The sequence below is a fragment of the Pristiophorus japonicus genome, chromosome 9, assembly GCF_044704955.1.
Source record: "Pristiophorus japonicus isolate sPriJap1 chromosome 9, sPriJap1.hap1, whole genome shotgun sequence".
Taxonomy (NCBI): Eukaryota; Metazoa; Chordata; class Chondrichthyes; family Pristiophoridae; genus Pristiophorus; species Pristiophorus japonicus.
In genome coordinates this window covers 211,498,570-211,520,777 of record NC_091985.1, presented here as the reverse complement: position 1 = coordinate 211,520,777, position 22,208 = coordinate 211,498,570, and the positions used below count along the sequence as shown (strand labels likewise).

Here is a 22,208-nt window from a genome sequence, read left to right as displayed (position 1 = left end):
CAACCTGCCGCTCCTCTGACACCATCCAATGAATCACACAATATACAGTATGGTATGAATACAGGACATAAATCCCTGTACATGTAAGGATCACGCACTCCCAGGTGAGGTATGAGCTAACTTTACAAACCATTCCCTGCCGGAATCATTGGCCATGGAAGGGAGAGGCTCGGCTTTGCTCAGAGTGGCCGGAGATCAGCGAATTCGGCGAAGAGAGTCTCAGAGCAATTGATCCTGGCGCTGAATTTCCACCAATCGACACTGGATCTCAAGATCCCATTCAGCTGTGGACAAAGTCCAAGAGCTGTTCCCATGTGTTCTGAATCTCTGGGACTATCCCTTTGTGTGTAATGGTTTATCTGGAATATTTCCTCTCTTTAAAGAGCCGTGATAGAATCCTTCAGTACCTTGCACTCCCTACATGGTCTGTGGGGATCTGCAGCCGGATCCTCTGCTGGGATCTAATGCGGAGTCTCACGGGAGCCGTCACAGCCATCAAGGCCTCACTCACAGTTTTACTCCCGCGTCCTTAGCCCCACGGGTTTAACTCATGAACAGGAAGTTCTGGAATCTAACCCTTTTTAATCATTAGTATTTCTCTATTTGGATTTCCAGCTCCGACTCACTCCCCTAGTTTACCAGGAGTTCACTGATCAGGTGTCCCTTCATTTCATTGCGATGGTTGTTATTTTCCCCATCCTGTGATCCCCGGGTATGCAGCAGAGGTCGCGGTACATGGTTATAATGGAATGGACAGCAGATTGGAAAGTCTGTCATTCTATATCCGCTCTTCTGTCTGTTTCTTCTGCCCCACACAGCTGCAAGAGCGGGGTGTATTTGCACTTCTAGGAGCACAGCCAGTGGTCAGTCTTACCCTCCTGCCCATAACACAATTATTCTCAGACCATTCATCAAGTTCCCTTCAAATTCTCCGGGTCTCTGGCATTATAATGTGATACATTACACACAACAATGCCTTGTTATTATATTATGTGTGTCCTTAATGTGAACCATTACAACCCCCTGCCGCCGCCCGCTCTCCCCCTGCCGCTGTCGTGGCTCAGCGCGAGGCTCGGCGGCTTAGCTCTCTCTCCCCCTGCCCAAACGCTTCTGCTGCTTCTCGCCCCGCCGCTTCTCTCCCATCCCGTCCCTTCTCTCCCCATGCATGACAGAACACGTCCGGGTTGCTGTCAGCAGCTGACCTCCCGTGGTCCGGAAAATTATATGGTCCGGCACTAGTCAGGTCCCAAGGATGCCGGGCCAGAGACGTCCAACTGTTTAACATTTGGTCCTCTCATCCATTGATATATATTGTGAATAGCTGAGACCCAAGCACCAATCCTTGTGGTACACCACCAGTTACAGCCTGCTAATCTGAAAATGAACCTTTTATTCCTACTCTCTGTTTTCTGTCCATTAACCAATCCTCAATCCATGCTAGTATATTGCCCCCAATCCCTTGAGCCCTAATTTTGTTCAATAACCTCATGTGGCACCTTATCGTATGCCTTCTGAAAATCTAAGCCGCATCCACTGGTTCCTACTTATCTGTTCTGCTAGTTACAACCTCAAAAAACTCTTAACAGATTTCTCAAACATAATTTCCTTTTCATAAAGCTGTGTTGATTCTGCCTAATCTTAATATTCGCTAAGTGCCTATTACCACATCCTTAATAATAGAATTCAGCATTTTCCCAACTACTGATGTCAGGCTAACTGCTCTGTCGTTCCCCGTTTTCTCTCTCCCTCCTTTCTTAAATAGCCCAGTTACATTTGCTACCTTCCAAACCATGGGAACCGTTCTAGAATCTATGGAATTTTGGAACATGACAACCAATGCATCCACTATTTCTCGCTACCCTTTTCAATACACTAGGATGTAGGACATCAGGTCTAAATGATTTATCGGTTTTCAGTCCCATTATTTTCGCCAATACCATTTTTTTACTAATACTAATTTCTTTTAGTTCCTCATTCTCGCTAGACCCTGGGTTCTCCAATTTTTTTGCACCTACTTCCATGAAGAGAGACACAAAGTATGCGGTTAATTTCTCTGCTATTTACTTGTTCCCCATTATAATTTCTCCTGTCTCAGCCTGTAGAGGACCCACATTTATTTTTGCTAATCTTTTCCTTTTTACATACCTATAGAAGCTTTTGCACTCTCTTATTTTGTCTCTCGATAGTTTACTCTCTTATTCTAGTTGCCTTTTTTCCCCTCAATTTCCTGGTCCTCCTTTGCTGAATTCTAAAATCTTCCCATGCTTACTGCTCTTTTTGGCAACATTATAAGCATCTTACTTTCATCTAATACTATCTTTAGCTTCTCTTGTTGGCCACGATTGGACCACTATGCCTGTGGGGTTTTTTGTGCCTTAAATGAATGTATGTTTGTTGTAAATTATGAATTAATTTTTAAAATGCTAGCCATTCCTTTTCTACCATCATACCTTTTAATGTAGTTTCTCAATCTACCTTAGCCAACTCTCCCCTCATACCTACATCGTTTCCTTTGTTTAGATTTAAGATCATAGTTTTGATTTAAGTAAATCACTTTCAAACTTAATGCAAAATTCTATCATGTTATGGCCACTCTTCCCCAAGGGCCACTTTCCTACAAGATTATTAATTAACCCTTTCTTATTGAACAATACTCGATCTAAAATAGCCTGTTCCCTAGTTGGTTCCTCAACATATTGATCTAGAAAACCATCTTTTATACCTTCCATGAATTCATCCTCCACACTATTACTGCAAGTTTGGTTTTCCCAGTCTATATGCAGATGAAAGTCCCCCATGATTACTGTATTACCTTTGTTACAAGCACCATTAATTTCCTGATTTATACTGTGCCCTACATTACCACTATAAACATCCCCCCCCCCAATGTTTTCTGTCCCATACTCTTTCTTAGCTCCACCCAAACTGATCCTACTTCTTGATTTTCCGAGCTCAGATCCTTTCCCTCTGCTGTCTTTAGCCCATCCTTTATTATCAGGGTTACACCTCCTCCTTTTTCATTTTGCCAATTCTTCTAAAAGTTCGGTATTCTGGAATATTTAGTTCCCAACCATGGTCACGTTGCAACCATGTCTCCGTAATGGCCATTAGATCAAACCTATTAATTTCTATCTGTGCTATTAATTCATCTATTTTATTGTGAATATTTCATGCATTCAGATATAGTGCCTTTAGCTTAGACTTTCTTCTATTTTTCCTTGATGTCTCCTCAGTCAGTAATGCCCTATTACCTTTGTTACTCTCTCTGTCCCTTCCTGACCCATTCTGCTTATTTTTACCCAAAATTCTGCTCTGCTCTAGAGCCTCGACATGTCTCTTCTCTTGTTGCCTTTTCTCTGTATCTAAACCGTGCTGTACTTTCCTGGATCTCCCCACCCTGCCTTAATTATTTTAAAGCCCTGTTTACTGCCCTAGTTATTCGATTCGCCAGGACACTGGTTCCTGCCCAGTTCAAGTGGAGCCCATCACAAGGAAAGAGCTCCCTCTTTGTCCAGTGCTGGTGCCAGTGCGCGTAAAGCAAAATGCCTGCCTCCCACATAACCATTTGAGCCACACATTTAACATTCTAATCTGCTTATCGCTGTAACAATTGGTGTGTGGCTCAGGTAACAATCCAGAGATTATTACCTTTGAGGTTCAGCTTTTTCATTTGGACCCCAACTCCTCCATCTCTTTCAGCAGAAACTCATTCCTAGTCCTACCTACGTCGTTGGTTCCTACATGGTCGACAACAACTGGATCCTACCCTTCCCATTCCAAGTTCTGACCCTGATCTGTCCCAGGGAGGGGGCAGATTGTGATGTCCCTGTGGGGTGCAGTATGTTCAGTGTTTGACTTGAGCTGCCCCAGGGAGGGGGCAGTGTGTGATGTCCCTGTGGGGGGCAGTATGTTCAGTGTCTGACCCTGAGCTGCCCCAGGGAGGGGGCAGTGTGTCAGGTCCCTGTGGGATGAGTGAGATCAGTGTCTGACCTGCGGCTGCCCCAGGGAGGGGGCAGTGTGTGATGTCCCTGTGGGGTGCAGTATGTTCAGTGTCTGACCTGCGGCTGCCCCAGGGAGGGGGCACTGTGTAAGGTCCCTGTGGGATGAGTGAGTTCAGTGTCTGACCCGGAGTTGCCCACATTTCTCATGCTCTAGGGGGCAGTCACTCTCCGCACAGTCAGAGTTAGTTGGAGGGACAGCATCATCTACTGGACACCGGTGGTATTTCAAGGAACATCATGTCCGGCTCCATCCCAGAGAAATCCAAAACCAACCTGCAGATTCAATTCATTTTATTATCAATTGTTAACAAAGTTTAGCTCCATTTGTTGCAACTTCCAGTATTTGAAGAAATCCCTTTAAAAAGAGTTAAGTATGGATGCAAACACAATCAGCATTATTTTTATCTGACCCTTTTCCCATTGATTAAATGGTCAAATATCCAGAATATTAAACTCCAGCCGAGTTATAGAGGTCATCAATATCAACAGAAAGAAACTCCAACTGTCAGAATGGACACGATTCAGTCTGGGATAACAGCAGAATCCAAACCCTGCAATCACTTGTGAATTCGCTGGTGTCTTAGCAGGTAGGATGACCGAACGTATTCTTTCCCACACACGGAGCAGGTAAACGGCTTCTCCCGAGAGTGAACTCGCTGATGTACCATCAGATGGGATGACCGAGCGAATCCCTCCCCACACACAGAGCAGGTGATTGGGCTCTTCCCAGAGTGAACTCGCTGGTGAGTTAGAAGGTTGGAATAACAAGTGAATCCCTCCCCACACACAGGGCAGGTGTACGGTCTCAACCTGGTGTGAATTCGCTGGTGTGTCAACATGTCGCTTGACCGAGTGAATCGATCCCCACACACGGAGCAGATGAACAGCCTCTTCCCAGTGTGACTGCGTTGATGTTTTTCCAGTTCAGACGGGGATCCCCACAGTCCCGCGGTTTCTTCATGGTGTGGTTGTCCTTGTGTCGCTCCAGGTTGATCATCCGCACACAGAACACGTGTACGGTTTCTCCCCGCTGTGAATGGTGAGATGTTTTTTCAGGCTGTGTAACTGGTTAAAGCTCTTTCCAAGGCAGTGCACTGGAACACTCTCACTCGTGTGTGTGTGTGTCTCGGTGCTTTTCCAGTCACACTGATGTTTGAAATCTGTTCCCACAGACAGAAGAGACAAACATTTCTCCTTCCACATTCAAAGGCCAATGATATTCAGGTCCTGAGGAATCGAGTGACTCTGTCAGATTTTGACGTGATGTTTGGTTTGAGTTTCCCGTCTGCAAATCCTGCCCTTCTGATACCCTGGAAAAGGAGTTTACAAAAATCATTACTGTAAGTACAGGACAGAAATTCAGAACAATTCTCGATTTCATGGAACATTCTTGCCTCCCGTTCCTCCAAAACTCTAAATCCCCATCCCATACACTCTCCATCCTCCCTGTCCTGAAATTCAAACACAAACACATCGAATGTCTGAAGACAGCTTATCCTCCGCACCCAGTTTTCACCACCAACTCTGGCTGGGCTCAGTTCTACACTCACTGGTTCCCCTCCCTCTCCTCCCCTGAAGGTGCTGACTCTGGCTGGATTCAGCTCTACACTCACTGGTTCCCCTCCCTCTCCTCCCCTAAAGGTGCTGACTCTGGCTGGGTTCAGTTCTACACTCACTGGTTCCCCTCCCTCTCCTCCCCTGAAGGTGCTGACTCTGGCTGGGTTCAGTTCTACATTCATTATTGCCCCTCCTTCTCCTCCCCTGAAGGTGCTGACTCTGGCTGGGTTCACTGGGACCCTGAAGCCCTGCCCACACATTGCTCTTTTGCAAAGATGGCCACACATGGGTGCTACAGCTCCATGAATCTCGATGGCAGCGCACAAACCTGTAGCTTTCCTTTATTAATAATAATAACTTTTATTTATATTGCACCTTTAATTTAGTACAATGTCCCAAGGTGCTTCACAACAGTGTTACAAGACGAATTAGCCCAACATCTGTTGCAGGATATTTGGAAAAGCATAATTCAGTCAAGCAGAGTCAGCATGGTTTTATGAAAGGGAAATCATGTTTGACTAATTTTCTGGAGTTCTTTGAGGATGTAATGGGCAGGGTGGAAAAAGGGGGAACCAGTGAATGTGGTGCATTTGGATTTTTGGAAGGCATTCGATAAGGTGCCGCATAAAAGGTTACTGCACAAGATGAAAGTACACGGGTTGAGGATATTATATTACCATGGATAGAGGATTGGTTAACTAATAGAAAACAGAGAGTCGGGATAAATGGATCAATTTCCAGTTGACAAATATTAACTCGTGCAGTGCCGCAGGGATTGGTGCTGAGGCCTCAACTATTTACAATCTATACTAATGATTTGGATGAAGGGACGGAGTGTAATGTAACCAAGTTTGCTGATGATAAAAAGATGGGTGGAAAAGCAAGTTGTGAGGACACACAAAATCTGCAAAAGGATATAGAAGGCTAAGTAAGTGGGCAGGAATTTGGCAGATGGAGTATAATGTGGGAAAATGTGAGGTTGTCCAATTTGGCAGAAAAAATAAAAAAGCAAATTTTTATTTAAATGGAGAAAAATTGCAAAGTGCTGCAGTACCAAGGGACCTGGACATCCTTGTGCATGAAACACAAAAAGTTAGTATGCAGGTACAGCAAGTAATCAGGAAGGCAAATGGAATGTTGGCCTTTATTGCAAGGGGAATAGAGTATAAAAGCAGAGAAGTCCTGCTACAACTGGACAGGGTATTGGTGATGCCAAACCTAGAGTACTGCATACAGTTTTGGTCTCCTTATTTAAGAAAGGATATACTTGCATTGGAGGCTGTTGTTCAGAGAAGGTTCACTAGGTTGATTCCGGAGATGAGGGGGTTGATTATGATTATGAAGGGTCTATACTCATTGGAGTTCAGAAGAATCAGAGCTGATCTTATTGAAACATACAAGAAAATGAGCGGGCTCGACAAGGTGAATGCAATGAGAATATTTCCACTCATAGAGTGAATCTAGAATTAGGTGACATAGTTTCAGAATAATGGGTTGCCCATTTAAAACTGAGGTGAGGAGTTGTAAATCTGTGGAATTCTCTGTCCAGAGAGCTGTGGTGGCTGGGTCATTAAATATATTTAAGGCAGAGATAGACAGTATTTTGAATGATAAGGGAATAAAGGGTTATGAAGAGCGGGCTAGGAAGTGGAGATGAGTCTATGATCAGACCAGCCATATTCTTATTAAATAACGGAGCAGGCTCGAGGGGCCAAATGGCGTGCTCCTGCTCCTATTTCTTATGTTCTTTTGTTCTCATTACACTGTACCAGATCTAAGATAGCCTACTCCCTGGTCGGTTCCACAATGTACCGTTTAAGGAAACTATCCCAGATACATGCTATGCTCAAGGCCTATTTGGTTTGTTCAATTAATATGAGGATTAAAATTGCCCATGATTATTCCCATTCATTTTTTACAAGCCTCCATTATTTCTTGATTTATACTTCATCCAACAGTGTAGTAACTGTTAGGGGGCCTATAGACTAGGCCCACCAGTGAGTGTAGTATTTATTCTGTATCTATCAGTCTCTGGTTAGTGAGTGTGGCTTTTCCTTTGTACCTGTAAGTTTATGGTATGGAAGAGAGGTTTTCACTCTGTACATGTCAATTACTGGTAAGTGAGTGTGGGGTTCATTCTGTATCTTTCATTCTCTGGTATGCGAGTGTCAGATTTACACAGTCCCTGTCATTTTCTGATATTTTACCTGTGTCTGCCTGTTTCGGATATGTCTGTGGGGTTTACACTCTCTCTCTCAGTCTATGGTATGCGAGTGTGAATTTACTCTGTATATAACAGTTTTTGTTGTGTGAGTGTGGATTTCACTCTATACTTGTCAGTCTCTGGTATGTTAGTTTGCGATTCCTCTTTGCCACTGGACCAAGACCTAGCTCGGTCAAGCCCATGTGGTGGCTGGTGTGCAACGGTCATCACACGTTAAAAAAATCCACACACAGGCATCTTCCACCCTTCAAGATGTAGTTTGGGATCTGGAATATTAGGTCCTTCACTGAAAAAACTGTGAACTCATCCCTTTTTGGCATGGAGGCAAGTCATCCTCGCTTCGAGGGACTGCCTATGATGATGAATTTGCGATTCCTCTATCCCAGTCAGTTTCTGTTATGTGAATGCGAGCTGTATTCTGTACCTATCAGTTTCTGAAATGTGAGTGTGCATTTTACTCTGTCCATGTCTGTTTCTACTCTGTGATTGTGGGTTTTCCTCCAGCACTGTCAACTTTTGGTATTTGAGTGTTGATTTTCTTTGTGAGTGCGGTTTTACTCTTTCTTTGTCAGTATTTGATGTGTGAGTGTGGATTGTAATCTGTATCTGTCCGTTACTGATGTGTGAGTATGGTTTTCACACTCTACCTTTCAGTCTCTGGTATATGTGTGGATTGTATCTGTAAATTTCAATCTCTGGTAGGTGAGTGTGGGTTTTACTCTTGGTCAGTTTCAGGTAATGTGGGCTTTTGTCTGTATCTGTCAGTTTCTCGTATTTGAGTGGGGCTTCATTCTGCACCTTTCAGTTTTCCTGATGTGAGAGTGGGTTTTATTCTGTGTTTGCCAGTTTCTGGTATGAGATTGTGGGTTTTGTCCTGTACCTGATATTTATATGCTAGAAACTATAAGTTGATATTGTTGTTTCATTCTGCACCTTTCAGTATCTCTTGTGTGAGTGTGGATTTTACTCTGTACCCATCAGCTTGTGTTATATGAGTAAGTGTTTTAATCAATACAATACCTCCCAGTTTCTGGTAAGGGAGTGCATATTTCAGTCTGTATCTATCACTCTCGAGGATGTGTGTGTGAGTTTTATTCTTTATCTGTCAGTCTCTGGGATTTGAGTGTGGGTTTTTCTGTGTATCTGTCAGTTTCTGGTATATGGGTTTGGGTATTATTTGTATGTGTCAATCTCAGTAACATGAATGTGTATTTTTTTCTGTATCTTTCACTCTCTGGGATGTTAATGTGCGTTTTATTCTTTAATCTGCCACTCACTTTTATGAGTGTGTGGATTTTACTCTACAGCTGTCATTCTCTGGGATGAGAATGTGATCTTCACTCTGTATCTATTAGTCTTTGGTGTGAGTATGGGGTTTACTCTGTATCTGTCAGTCTATGGTATGTGAGTATGGGGTTTACTCTGTAGCTGTCAGTCTATGGTATGTGAGTGTGGGTATTAATCTGTGAATGTCAGTCTCTGGGATGTGCATGTGGGTTTCCCACCTGTCAGTTGCTGTTATGTGAATGTGTGTTTTATTCAAGTGTGAATGTGGATTTCACTCTGTACCTGTCAGTCTCTTGTGTGTGAGTGTGGCACTTTTTAGCTGTACCTGTCTGTTTCTGTTATGAGTGGGGTTATATTCTATAGGTCACAGTTTCTGTTATGTGAGTGTGGAGTTTACCACATTCTACCTGTCTGTCACTGGTATGTTAATGTGTGTATGTTTTCTGTACCTATCAGTTGCTATTATATGAATGTTGATTTCATTCTGTGCCTTTAAGTGTCTGGTACAGCTGTGGTATTGTGGGTTTGACATTGAATCAGTCAGTCACTTTCAGGTGAGTGCTGATTTTACTCTCTATCTGTCACTCTCTGGTATGTGTTTTATTCTGTATCTGTCCGTCTCTGGGAAGTGAGTGTGGGTTTTATTCTGTATCTGTGTTTCTGATATTTGAGTAAGGGTTTTAATCAGAACCTGTAAGTTTTTTGCTATGAGTGTTATTTTCAGTCTGTATCTATCAGTCTCTGGAATGTGAGTGTGGGTATTACTCTGGATCTATCGGTCTCTGGAATGTGAGTGTGGGTATTACTCTATCTATCGGTCTCTGGAATGTGAGTGTGGGTATTACTCTGTATCTATCAGTCTCTGGAATGCAAAAGTGTTTTTTTTCTTTACCTGTCAGTTTCTGGTGAGTGACTGTGGAGTTCACTCTCTAACCATCTGTCTCTGGTATGTGAGTGTGAGTATTTGTCTGTAGCTGTAAGGGCCTGGTATGGGAGCGTGGGTTTCACTGTCAGTCAGTCAATCAATCTCAGGTACTGGAAGTATTTGTGATTCTCTCTCAATCTGTCATTCAATGTGTCTGAGTGTATGAATCATTATGTTTCTCTCAGTCTCTGGTACTGTTGTGTGGGATTGATTATGTATCTGTTAGACTGGTGATGTGTGAGAGTGTGGGATTGATTATGTATCTGTTAGACTGGTGATGTGTGTGAGTGTGGGATTGATTATGTATCTGTTAGACTGGTGATGTGTGTGAGTGTGAGATTGATTATGTAATTGACAGTCTCTTGTACTGAGCTATTCTTGCTCTGTGTGACTGTTGGATTTAGTTCCTTCTCCACCTGCTGTAGGTGGATGATAGTTTGCGATTATCGATGACTGTCTCAGGAGGAGGTTTGGTTCAGTCCATTACCTCCATTTCTCTGCTCTTGTATGTTAGCTGTTGGGTTTGACAGTCAGTGTACAGACACCAGTGTGGATTGACACCGTGTCAGTGTCTATCTCTTCGTGTGTGTCAGTAAGGGAGTGAAATTGGATCTGCCTTTCAATGCGATATGATTGGACTTTGAAACAACACATTATTGTACTGCTCTAAGTGACTGTGGGATTCATAATGTAACTCTGAAAATTCGGATCACTGTGGGACTGACAGCTTCTGCTGCCTGTGACAATATGATTGAGGTCAGTTCTGTGTCTCTGCGCTCTGTGATAATGTACTTACTGTGAGTGAGAAGGAGCTACCTGCACTGTTCCTTGTGTTCCGGGTTGAGGAAAGATCAAATTTATTCTGGCTTGGTGAAGTATTTTGCTTTGAGAATAATAATAGGAGAACACTATTAGTTATGATATGAACAGGTGATGGAGAGAATATAAAAAGAGTTATAATTAATGTGTTTGTTTATAACAAAGTAAAGTATCTCGAGAGAGGAATCTGTGTCATCTGACCTCACTGCAGTACAGCGACACTCAGATTCACCACACCAGGTGTGTAGGATGGTTCTATAGTAAGTTATCAGCATCCAGACACAACCCAAACCCAGCACTGGTCCATGAATGGAAACACCCGATTGGCACAGCCCAGGTTTATATCTGCCACTCCCATGGAACGACATGTAAAATTCTGAATTGCTTCCTGGAATATAACCACAGGTACCTGAGCTGTACAACAATTGTTCTCAGTCTATTGAAACCGCGTTGCGGACCGGTGTCATTAACAGAATGTCAGTGACCGGTTCCTGATGTATCTGAGGGAGCGACAATGTATCTCTCGATCACCAGCAACACGGTTCTGAGAATTCAACGCACCGAAACAAAATAACCCATTTTTGAAATGTCTCCTGTCACACTCTGGTGCCTGCAATAGATGCACTTTGTGAAACTCCTCACATCCTCACTCTCAGGCTGTGTTTTCACTGTTCACTGTCCAAGAACAACAGACACTGTGAGATTGGAACTGAATCAGGAACATTCATTACTGATTTGGAGAAAGAAAGCAGCACTGATTTGAAAGAGCGAGGTGATTTACTTTCTCTATTACCGTACACCGTACACACACAGCCCGAGAATGGGCTCTCCCTTCCCCCACTCACTCCATGTTCCAGAACTAGTTCCTGCTCCACTCCACCTCGTACAGACAGCCCCCGACTGCCGTTGAACTTACCCCGACTCAAAGCCCATCTGTGGACACAGTCCCAATGTGATGAGCTACTGGAAGGAGGCTGCTGTTTGCTCCCTTACTCGGGCTTGGATATCTCCGTTCCCTGATGTGTTCAACGATCATCAGCCGAGCACAGAGGAAACGGCAGCCGCTGACAGAGCTGGGGGTGTGGAGCTCGCATAGGCCCTTCCCGTCGGTTTAAACACTGTGTGGGGAGGGGAGGAGCAGCATGTATTTAGCGCATACTCAGACCATCTTTTTGTCACAAATTAAATTAACAAAAATGGGATTGTTTCACAAGTTGCTTTTATCACTAATTAAATGGGCCACATTGAAAAAACGATTGTGAGAGCCTGACACTGGAGTAAGAGTGCCTAAACTGTTTCACTTGTTCTGTCAGTCTCTGATGTGTGTGTGTGTTTCGCTGTCAGTTTCTAATAGGCAGGTATGGGTTTTACTTGCATATTATTGTTCAGATACATGGATGTGGGTTTCATACTGTACCTGTCAGTTTCTGCTATGTGAATGTGGGATTTATTCTGTAACTCTCTGTTTCTGGTATTTGAGTGTGTGTTTTATTCTGTACCTGTCAGTTTTTGTGAAGTGATTGTGAGAATTATTCTGTACCTGTCACTCTCTGCTACGTAAGTTGGGACTTATTGTGTACCTGTCAAGTTTTGACATGTGGGTATGGGTTTTATTCTGTGTCATAACAACATAAGAAATAGAAACAGGAGTAGGCGATATGGCCCCTCGATCCTGCTCCGCCATTCAATAAGATCATGGCTGATCTGATCATGGACTCAGCTCCACTTCCCTGCCCGCTCCCCATAACCCCTTATCATTTAAGAAACTGTCTATTTCCGTCTTAAACTTATTCAATGTCCCAGCTTCCACAGCTCTCTGAGGCAGCGAATTCCACAGATTTACAACCCTGAGAGAAGAAATTCTCCTCATCTCAGTTTTAAATGGGTGGCCCCTTATTGTAAGATCATTCTGTCTAGCTCTAGTCTCCCCCATCAGTGGAAACATCCTCTCTGCATCCACCTTGTCAAGCCCCCTCATAATTTTATACGTTTCGATAAGATCACTTCTCATTCTTCTGAACTCCAATGAGTAGGGGCCCAACCTACTCAACCTTTCCTCATAAGTCAACCCTCTTATCCCCGGAATCAACCTAGTGAACCTTCTCTGAACTGCCTCTAAAGCAAGTATATCCTTTTGTAAATATGGAAACCAAAACTGCATGCAGTATTCCAGGTGTGGCCTCACCAAAACCTTGTATAGCTGTAGCAAGACTTCCCTGCTTTTATAATCCATCCGCTTTGTAATAAAGGCCAAGATACCATTGGCCTTCCTGATCACTTGTTGCACCTGCATACTATCCTTTTGTGTTTCATGCACAAGTACTCTTACATCCGGTCCAGGGTGTCCTTGGAGATGGAGCACGTGGTGTCCACCGGTACGCTCGTGGCCTTCCGCGAGAGGTGGGCACCGGAGGGACTGGAGTGCATCATCACGCCCGGCAACCAAATTTTAATTTGATTTTACGGTTTAAAGTTTAATTTGTTTTAATTGATGGTGCTTTTAGTGTCCCCTTCCCTTTTATAGGGGGCACTGGAAAAATGTGATTTTAGCGCCCAAAAAAAAAACCAAAAAAAAAAATGAAAAACACAAAAAAAAAAACCCACAAAAAAAGGAAAAAAGGGCCTTGTAAATGTCTGGTGTGTCACCCAGGTCGGGTGGCACGGTTTAATGTTTTATGTTTTTGCAGGTGAACTCCAAAAAGAGTTTCATGCACAAGTACCCCCAGGTCCGCTGTACTGTGGCACTTTGCAATCTTTCTCCATTTAAATAATAACTTTCTCTTTGATTTTTTGTGCCAAAGTGTATAACCTCACACTTCCCAACATTATACTCCATCTGCCAAATGTTTGCCCACTCACTTAGCATGTCTATGTCCTTTTGCAGATTTTTTGTGTCCTCCTCACACATTGCTTTTCCTCCCATCTTTGTATCATCAGCAAACTTGGCTAGGTTACACTCAGTCCCTTCTTCCAAGTCATTAGTATAGATGTAAATAGTTGGGGTCCCAGCACTGATCCCTGTGTGATAGAGTATTCAAACAGGCTTATTTAGACAGGCTGTGAAAAAACACAGGCCATATTGCATTAAGTCATCAATCAACTTGACATTTTAGGACCTTGGGTAGCGAGCCAATTAAAAGGTTAAAATACTAATAATTGAGCCAATAAGGTCAAAGAAGGCGAGTTCTTTTCTGTAAATTGAACCGGGTATAAATACAGCCATTTTGACCATGTGGTCCCAGTAAGAAAAAGGAACTGGCAATCAGCCAGCAGCTTGTTGCTCTCTGCCAAGATTAAAAAGTTAAAACTACCATCGGAGTTCGTATTTCAATGGAAATTAAGAGATCTAACACTGTGACACCCCACTAGTTACTGGTTGCCAACCAGAGAATGAACCATTTATCCCAATTCTCTGTTCTCTGTTAGTTAGCCAATCCTCTATCCATGCTAATATATTACCCCCAACCCCTTGAACTTTTATCTTGTGCAGTAACCTTTTATGTGGCACCTTGTCAAATGCCTTCTGAGAGTCCAAATATACCACATCCACTGGTTCCCCTTTATCCACCCTGTTCGTTACATCCTCAAAGAACTCCAGCAAATTTGTCAAAAAATGGGATGAGGTCCTACAAGACGAATTTAGGGAGCTAGGAGCTAAATTAAAAGTAGGACCTCAAAAATATTAATCTCAGGATTGCTACCAGTGCCATGTGCAAGTCAAAGTAGGAATCGCAGGATAGCTCAGATGAATACATGGCTTGAGGAGTGGTGCAGAAGGGAGGGATTCAAATTCCTGGGACTTTGAAACCAGTTCTGGGGGAGGTGGAACCAGTACAAACCGAACGGTCTGCACCTGGGCAGGATCTGAACCAATGTCCTAGGGGGGAGTGCTTGCTAGTGCTGTTGGGGAGGAGTGAAACTAATATGGCAGCAGGATAGGAACCTATGCAGAGAGATGGAGGGAAGTAGAATGGGGACAGAAGCAAAAGATAGAAAGAAGAAAAGTAAAAATGGAGGGCAGAAAAACCCAAGGCAAAAAGCAAAAAGGGCCAAATTACAGCAAAATTCTAAAGGGGCAAAGTGTGTTAAAAAGACAAGCCTGAAGGCTCTGTGCCTCTATGCGAGGAGTATTCGGAATAAGGTGGACAAATTAACCGCACAGATAAACAGATATGATGTAATTGGCATCTCGGAGACATGGCTCCAGGGTGACCAAGGCTGGGAACTCAACATCCAAGGGCATTCAATATTTAGGAAGGATAGACAGAAAGGAAAAGGAGGTGGGGTGGCATTGCTGGTTAAAGAGGAAATTAATGCAATAGTAAGGAAGGACATTAGCCTGGATGATGTGGAATCGCTATGGGTGGAGCTGCGGAATACCAATGTGCAGAAAACACAAGTGTGAGTTGTGTACAGACCACCAAACAGTAGTAGTGAGATTGGGGACAGCATCAAACAAGAAATTAGAGATGTGTGCAATAAAGATACAGCAGTTATCATGGGCGACTTTAATCTACATATTGATTGGGCTAACCAAACTGGTAGCAATGCGGTGGAGGAGGATTTCCTGGAGTGTATTAGGGATGGTTTTCTAGACCAATATGTCGAGAAACCAACTAGAGGGCTGGCCATCCTAGACTGGGTGATGTGTAATGAGAAAGGACTAATTAACAATCTTGTTGTGCGAGGCCCCTTGGGGAAGAGTGACTATAATATGGTAGAATTCTTTAAGATGGAGAGTGACACAGTTAATTCAGAGATTAGGGTCCTGAACTTAAGGAAAGGTAACTTTGATGGTATGAGACATGAATTGGCTAGAATAGACTGGCAAGTGATACTTAAAGGGTTGACGGTGGATAGGCAATGGCAAACATTTAAAGATCACATGGATGAACTTCAACAATTGTACTCGGCCTTTTGGCTAAGATCATGCGTAACTGACCTGACAGGGGAGTAACCACCATAACCCCAAGGTGGTTCTCCCTGGATCAGGAAGGTATATGCTTGCTTTTTTGGAAATAGGAGGTGGGTGGGGTGGCTTGACCCATCCACCTCCACGGAGGTGTGTGGGGGACCTGACCCATCCACCTCCATGGCACGAACCTGGTATTGCAGTACTTCCAGGAACGGTGCAGTGGCTCTAGGCCTTTTGGCTAAGAGCATTGGCGCAGAGTGATCCTTGAATGGGCCCAAGGTGACCTCTGGCGTTTGTGATTTGACAAAGAATTGGAACGATTGGCTACGAATTTCAAAAAAAAAAAAAATTGTACATCCCTGTCTGGAGTAAAAATAATTCTCGGCCTTTTGGCTAAGATCATGCGTAACTGACCTGACAGGGGAGTAACCATGACCCCAAAGTGGTTCTCCCTGGATCAGGAAGGTGGTTCTCCTATGCTTTTTGGAAATAGGAGGTAGGTGGGGTGGATTGACCCATCCACCTCCACGGAGGTGTGTGGGGGGGCCTGACCCATCCACCTCCATGGCACGAACCTGGTATTGCAGTACTTCCAGGAACGGTGCAGTGGCTCTAGGCCTTTTGGCTAAGAGCATTGGCGCAGAGTGATCCTTGATGTGTGCAAGGTGACCTCTGGCGTTTGTGATTTGACAAAGAATTGGAAAGATTGGCAACGAAAAATTTAAAAAAAAAATAATAAATAAAACAGGGAAGGTGGCTCAACTGTGGCTAATAAGGGAAATTAAGGATAGTTGTTAAATCCAAGAAAGAGGCATATAAATTGACCAGAAAAAGCAGCAAACCTGAGGACTGGTAGAATTTTGTAATACAGCAGAGGAGGACAAAGGGTTTAATTAGGATGGGAAAAAGAGAGTATGAGAGGAAGCTTGCTGGGAACGTGAAAACTGACCGCAAAAGCTTCTATAGATATGTGAAAAGAAAAAGAAAAAAAAAAGTGAAAACAAATGTAGGTCCCTTGCAGTCAGATTCGGGTGAATTTATAATGGGAAACTAAGAAATGGCGGACCAGTTAAACAAGTACTTTGGTTCTGTCTTCACGAAAAAAGACACAAAATAACCTTCCGGAAATACTAGGGGACCAAGGGTCTAGTGAGAAGGAGGAACTGAAGGAAATCTTTATTAGGCGGGAAATGGTGTTAGGGAAATTGATGGGATTGAAGGCCGATAAATCCCTGGGCCCTGATAGTCTTCATCCCAGAGTACTTAAGGAAGTAGCCCTAGAAATAGTGGATGCATTGGTGATCATTTTCCAACAGTCTATCGACTCTGGATCAGTTCCTATGAACTGGAGGGTAGCTAATGTAACACCACTTTTTAAAAAAGGAGGGAGAGAGAAAATGGATAATTGTAGACCAGTTAGCCTGGCATCAGTAGTGGGAAAAATGTTGGAATAAATTATTAAAGATGAAATAGCAGCACATTTGGAAAGCAGTGATGGGATCAGCCCAAGTCAGCAGGGATTTATGAAAGGGAAATCATGCTTGACAAATCTTCTAGAATTTTTTTAGGATGTAACTGGTAGAGTGGGCAAGGGAGAACCAGTGGATGTGGTGTATTTGGACTTACAAAAGGCTTTTGACAAGGTCCCACACAAGAGATTGGTGTGCAAAATTAAAGCACATGGTATTGGGGGTAATGTACTGATGTGGATAGAGAACTGGTTGGCAGACAGGAAGCAGAGAGTCGGAATAAATGGGTCCTTTTCAGAATGGCAGGCAGTGACTAGTGGGATACCGCAGGGTTCAGTGCTGCGACCCCAGCTATTTACAATATACATTAATGATTTGGATGAGGGAATTGAGTGTAATATCGCCAAGTTTGCAGATGACACTAAGCTGGGTGGCAGTGTGAGCTGTGAGGAGGATGCTAAAAGGCTGCAGGGTGACTTGGACAGGTTAGGTGAGTGGGCAAACGCGTGGCAGATGCAGTATAATGTGGATAAATGTGAGATTATCCACTTTGGTGGCAAAAACACAAAGGCAGAATATTATCTGAATGGTGGCAGATTAGGAAAAGGGGAGGTGCAGCGAGACCTGGGTGTCATGGTACATCAGTCATTGAAATTTGGCATGCAGGTACAGCAGGTGGTGAAGAAGGCAAATGGTATGTTGGCCCTCATAGCTTGGGGATTTGAGTATAGGAGCAGGGAGGTCTTACTGCAGTTGTACAGAGCCTTAGTGAGGCCTCACCTGGAATATTGTGTTCAGTTTTGGTCTCCTAATCTGAGGAAGGACATTTTTGCTATTGAGGAAGTGCAGCGAAGATTCACCAGACTGCTTCCCGGGATGGCAGGACTGACATATGAGGAGGGACTGGATCAACTCGGACTGTATTCACTGAAATTTAGAAGGATGAGAGAGGATCTCGTCGAACATTTTCAATTCTGACGGGACTGGACAGGTTAGATGCAGGAAGAATGTTCTCGATGTTGGGGAAGTCCAGAACCAGGGGACATAGTCTAAGGAGAAGGGCTAAGCCATTTAGGACTGAAATGAGCAGAAACTTCTTCACTCAGAGAGTTGTTAACCTGTGGAATTCCCTACCGCAGAGAGTTGTTGCCAGTTCATTGGATATATTCAAGGGAGAGTTAGATAAGGCCCTTACGGCTAAAGGGATCAAGGGGTATAGAGAAAAAGCAAGAAAGGGGTACTGAGGTGAATGATCAGCCATGATCTTATTGAATGGTGGTGCAGGCTCGAAGGGCCGAATGGCCTACTCCTGCACCTATTTTCTATGTTTCTATGACTTGCCCTTCATTATTCCATGCTGACTCTGCCTGACCGAATTTTGCTTATCCAAATGTCCTGCTACTGCTTCTTTAATAATGGACTCCAACATTTTCCCAACCACAGAGGTTAGGCTAACTGGTCCATTGTTTCTTGCCTTTGTCTGCTTCCTTTTTGAAATAGGGGCGTTACATTTTCAGTTTTCCAATCTACTGGGACCTCCACAGAATCCAGTGAATTTTGGTAAATTACAACCAATGCATCCATTATCCCTGCCACTACTTCTCTTCAGACCCTCGGATGCAAGCCATCAGGTCCAGGGGATTTATCTGCCTTTAATCCCATTACCTTACTGAGTACCATCTCCTCCCCCCTATAGCCACTTGATTATCCACTGTTGGAATATTGTTAGTGTCCTCTACCATAAAGACTGATACAAAATATTTGTTCAGAGTTTCTGCCATCTCCATGTGCCCCATTACTAATTCCCCAGTCTCGTCCTCTAAGGGACCAACATTTACCTTAACCACTCTTTTGCTTTTTATATACCTATAGAAACTCTTGCTGTCTGTTTTTATATTTTGTGCTAGTTTACTTTCATAGTCTTTCTTCCCTTTCTTAATCATTTTTTTAGTCATTCTTCGCTGGCTTTTAAAAGCTTCCCAGCCTTCTGTCCTCCCACTAATTTTGGCCACTTTGTACGCCCTTGTTTTTAGTTGGATGCTGTCCTTTATTTCTGTCAGTTGGTCAGTTTCTGGTATCTGAGTGTGGTCTTTATCTGTATCTGTCAGTTTCTGTTATGGCAGTGTGTGTTTTATCATGTACCGGTCAGTTTCTGGTAGATGAGTGTGTACTTTCACCTATATCGTCAGCTTCTGGTATGTGAATGTGGATATTGACCAGGATCTGTCAGTTTTTTGGATCAGAGTGTGGATTGCATTCTGTACCTGTCAGATTCTGGCATGGGAGTATCGGGTTTAATTGGTACCTGTCAGTTTCTGATATGTGACTGTGGTTTTAATCTGCACTGGTCACTTTCTGGTATCTAAGTGTGGATTGCATCCTGTACCTGTCAGTTTCTGGAATCTGGGTGTTGATTGTATTCTGTACCTGTCAGTTCCTGCTATGCGAGTGTAGGAATTAATATGTACCTGTCAGTTTCTGGGAAGTGATTGTGTTTTTTTTGTACCTGTCAGTTTGTGGTAGATGTGCGGGGTGTCAGTTTCTGGTATCTGCGTGTGGATTTTTACCTTTATATGTCAGTTTGTGCAATGTGAATGTGGGATTCATTCTGTATCTCTCAATCTGGGGTAAGCAAGTGTGTGTTTCCTCTGTACCTGTTAGTTTCTGCTATGTGAGTGTAGGTTTTATTCTGTATCTCATATTCTGGGGTGAGTGAGTGGGTGTTTCCTCTGTACCTGTCAGTTCCTGGTATGTGAGTTGTTTTATCCTACATCTGTGAAATTTACAGATCAGAGACTACCCCAACAGACAATAGTTTTTCGCATTATACTGGATGAATGAGATTCAGAAATATTTGGAGTAGAGACGAGCTATTAGTACATGATATAAACCATAGCTGTCAGGGGTACAGGGAGTGAGTGTGGGATTCACTCTGTATCTGAGTCTGTGGTACAGTGAGTGAGTGTGGGATCCACTCTGTATCTGTCAGTCAGGGGTACAGGGAGTGAGTGTGGGATTCATTCTGTATCTGTCAGTCAGGGGTACAGGGAGTGAGTGTGGGATTCACTCTGTATCTGAGTCTGTGGTACAGTGAGTGAGTGTGGGATTCATTCTGTATCTATCAGTCAGGGGTACAGGGAGTGAGTGTGGGATTTATTTGGTATCTGTCATAAATGCAAGTGTTTGTTGTTGCTGTAGAAATGAAACTTTTCAGTTACTTACGGTGGCTAACATTTACGCAGAAGAAAATGTCAGAAGCAGCCTCGTGGATAACCATTGGGAAAGTACTGTTACTGGTGAGATCACAATTTGCTCGATGCAAACTTGGCTAATAACTCTAGAGGTGATGGAAAAGAAAGCAACATTTGGGGACGTTTGAGCGAGATGAGAAAACATAATCAGCGCAAGGAGCCCGATCAGAGAGCTGGTGGGTAAGAAGCAGTGAGCTCCTGTTTACTGCCCGATGCTATTTCCAAAACAACGGGGAAGAACAGTCCCTGGATCTTGGAACTTGAGGAGGCCTTTCAGCACATGGAACCTGGAGGAAAATCATACCTTCGAGCCTGTTACAGAAGGAACAGGAGGAGGCCATTTAGTCCCTCGAGCCTGTTACATAAGGAACAGGAGGAGACCATTCAGTCCCTCGAGCCTGTTACATAAGGAACAGGAGGAGACCATTCAGTCCCTCGAGCCTGTTACATTGGAACAGGAGGAGGCCATTCAGTCCCTCGAGCCTGGTGATAGGAAGGGACAATATGTATGAATATAAAGGGGCTGCAGGAGGGGTCAGAACTAAAAATCATGGTTTAAAAATTGGTATTAAAACACTTTACCTAAATGCATGCAGCATTCGAAACAAAGTAAATGAGTTGACGGCACAAATCATTACAAATGGGTACGATTTGGTGGCCATTACAGAAACTTGGTTGCAGGGTGGCCAAGACTGGGAATTAAACATACAGATTGAGGGTGAGGAAGTAGTGTCTCAAATGAGCATACTATGCTTAAACAAAGGGGACTACAATGGGATGAGGGCAGAGTTGGCTAAAGTAGACTGGGAACACAGTCTAAACGGTGGCACAATTGAGGAACAGTGGAGGACTTTTAAGGAGTTCTTTCATAATGCTCAACAAAAATATATTCCAGTGAAACAGAAGGGCGGTAAGAGAAGGGATAACCAGCCGTGGATAACCAAGGAAATAAAGGAGAGTATCAAATTAAAAACCAATGCGTATAAGGTGGCCAAGGTGAGTGGGAAATTAGAAGATTGAGAAAATTTTAAACGACAGCAAAGAATGACTAAGAAAGCAATAAAGAAAGGAAAGATAGATTACGAAAGTAAACTTGCGCAAAACAGAAAAACAGATAGTAAAAGCTTTTACCGATAGATAAAACGGCAAAGAGTGACTAAAGTAAATGTTGGTCCCTTTGAAGATGAGAAGGGGGATTTAATAATGGGAAATGTGGAAATGGCTGAGACCTTAAACAATTATTTTGCTTCGGTTTTCACAGTGGAAGACACAAAAACCATGCCAAAAATTGCTGGTCACGGGAATGTGGGAAGGGAGGACCTTGAGACAACCACTATCACTAGGGGGGTAGTGCTGGACAGGCTAATGGATCTCAAGGTAGACAAGTCCCCTGGTCCTGATGAAATGCATCCCAGGGTATTAAAAGAGATGGAAGTTATAGCAGATTCATTCCTTATAATCTACCAAAATTCTCTGGACTCTGGGGAGGTACCAGCAGATTGGAAAGCAGCTAATGTAACGCCTTTGTTTAAAAAAAAGAGGGCAGACAAAAGGCAGGTAACTATAGGCTGGTTAGTTTAACATCTGTAGTGGGGAAAATGCTTGAAACTATCATTAAGGAAGAAATAGTGGGACATCTAGATAGGAATAGTGCAATCAAGCAGATGCAACATGGATTCATGAAGGGGAAATCATGTTTAACTAATTTACTGGAATTCTTTGATATAACGAACATGGTGGATAGAGGATGTGGTGTATTT

The 22,208-nt window shown here is 43.4% G+C and overlaps 1 protein-coding gene and 1 pseudogene across 15 annotated transcripts in view; one reads left to right on the top strand and one right to left on the bottom strand.

Annotated features, from left to right (window-relative positions):
• Positions 1-4,277: 4,277 nt before the first annotated feature.
• The window catches only part of LOC139273579 (zinc finger protein 436-like), an 84,218-nt gene continuing 66,287 nt past the window's right edge, over positions 4,278-22,208 (bottom strand). For 6 of the 15 annotated variants that reach the window (XR_011595223.1, XR_011595214.1, XR_011595216.1 and 3 more), the window contains 3 exons: positions 20,420-20,534; positions 10,791-10,877; positions 4,278-5,311 (listed from right to left, as the gene is read on the bottom strand). The gene's annotated coding sequence lies outside the window, so the exon portion shown is untranslated. Of the gene's footprint in view, positions 5,340-10,790; positions 10,878-11,757; positions 11,932-13,672; positions 13,832-20,419; positions 20,535-22,208 lie in introns of those variants that run through there. The other 9 variants (XR_011595220.1, XR_011595227.1, XR_011595218.1 and 6 more) reach the window with 8 other exon arrangements.
• Positions 16,102-16,340, top strand: LOC139274380 (U2 spliceosomal RNA; annotated as a pseudogene).